We start from the raw sequence: 2,172 nt of genomic DNA, 5'->3' as shown, positions 1-2,172 counted from the left end.
TGATTTTGCTCAAAGGGTAACGGCGATGGCATCCGTAGGTAGCTTTTTCCCAGACACGCCGAGGCTAACCTTTTCATTTTCCCCGCCGGTGATTGTGAGTGGCGAGTTTCATTTTCGGTGCGAGAGATAATTGAATAAAGTCCCTCCGGACCCAATTATGATATTGTGGAGTGGATTGGAACAAACTTGGACGGTATGGCTTGGTGTGACTGAGAATATCCGTTGAAAGTAAGAAGAAAAACAATCCATTTAGAACAGTTTTGCCGACTGAGCGAAAAAGTACAATTTGCGAAATTATTTTCTGGAAAACCGCTTCCATCAGTGATATGCTGTTTGAAAAACGTCCATACATGGAAAAATAATCCAACATCGCTTAACCTTCGGGCAGTCGCGTTGCTGTGCAAAGTACAATACATTCTGAATTTTAGAACGTTGTCCACTTTAAACTGGACAGATAAACTGATAAAGGTAGACGTTCTTTGAAATAACTTAAACAATACTGGTCTCGGTTGTCTTCAAAGTACTAATGATTTATTTGTCATCGATGGCATATTTAATACCCAACTTGCTAGTTCTCTCATTTGCTCAACTCTCTAAGCAACGTTCAAATGAGAAGAAATATCGTTTATACCGAAAGTGGGGTTTTTCCATTATGCCACCACAACTCCTTCCTTAAGAAAAACCTTCGGCTCATGATCAAAAGTTTGACTAATTTTTAGAACTTGTTATTTGTTTTTTTTTTTACTTAGGATTTGATTTCCGTCGATCTTGTTCTCCGTGCTGAGCACCAATGCTACCGACGCCAGGAAGGCAGCTCCCACACCTGGACCCTACCTATAGACCCATCAACTCATGAACAGGGACCAACGGCTTAAATTCCCTTTTTACGTGATCAGAGATGTTATGCCTCAGAACATCCCGGAGGCTCCGACTGGATTGAACCATATTCCTGCTGGGGTGAGAGGTAATCACGCTTACCACTACACCACCGGCGCCGCTAACTTGTTATTTGTATCCAATTACATAAAGCTATTATCGACTAAACAAAATTCAACTTCTTCGAACGAATCTAAAATTCAATAATAAACATAACTTTCTTTTCTTCGTTTCTTCGTGCGACGCTTCGATTTCCGTTCTACTGGTTCTACTGCACTAGAGGGTCTATCTACCTCAAAAGCAGGAACCTCTTGAAATACAAACGAATCTACTCTTCTTCTCTTCGACGTTTGCACTTTCGCTCACAAATTTCTGTTGCTATCGGCTTCAGATGACATCGAGGATGGAGCTCGGCATTCGAGATCAAGTTGTGAGGCCTCCAGGCACGAATTAAAAACCTCAGGCATCGGTTGATGAAAACTTGCAGCTTCTGAGTGTTCTCCGCTGATACACACCACGTCTCGCTGGCGTATACAAACACAGATTTCACGATCGAGTTTAAAATTCGGACTTATCTGGTTTGATCTCCATACGTTTCGTAAACTCGAAAAGGCAGTCCTAGCCTTCTTGATTCGTGCACCTATGTCGCTCTTGGTCCCGCAGTCCGACGCTATTTGGCTGCCAAGATATTGGAAACTTTCGACCTTCTCCACTGCTTGCCCCGCTACCGTAAAGTTGGAAGGGTTGCCCGTGTTGACATCCAACGATTTGGTCTTGTTGACGTTGATGGTAAGACCCGCCGCAGAGGAGCGTTCGCCTAGGTCATTGAGCTTACTCTATATATCAAAGCGCCATTGTGCTAGTAGAGCAACATCATAAGCCAAATCGAAGTCGTTTAAATGCTCCATGCTGATAGGCTGCCAAAGAAGCCCACGGTTCGGTACACGGTCAATTGCACCCACCACGATCTCGTCGATTACGAGGAGGAACAGTAGCGATGATAGTATACATCCTTGTCTCACACCAGCGACTACCCGGATAGGGTCAGACAAGGCTCCGTTATGCAGAACTCTGCACGTGAAAGCCTGATACTGCGCTTCGATGAGGTTGACGATTTTATCCGGGGCTCCCTTGCATCTCAGGGCGCCCCATAGATTCTCGTGATTGAGTCGGTCGAAATCATTTTCGTAGTCAATGAATACCAAATAAAGGGACTCTTGGAATTCATTGACCTGCTCCAGGATGATACGGAGCGTGACAATATGGTCTACACAAGATCATCAGAATCCTGCTTGC

This window comes from Ochlerotatus camptorhynchus, unplaced genomic scaffold (genome assembly GCF_037179485.1).
Source record: "Ochlerotatus camptorhynchus isolate MF236.1 unplaced genomic scaffold, CSIRO-AGI_Acam_v1.1 ptg000139l, whole genome shotgun sequence".
In the NCBI taxonomy this organism is placed as follows: Eukaryota; Metazoa; Arthropoda; class Insecta; order Diptera; family Culicidae; genus Ochlerotatus; species Ochlerotatus camptorhynchus.
The sequence above is the reverse complement of the archived record's forward strand: the minus strand, read 5'-3'. Positions refer to the sequence as shown.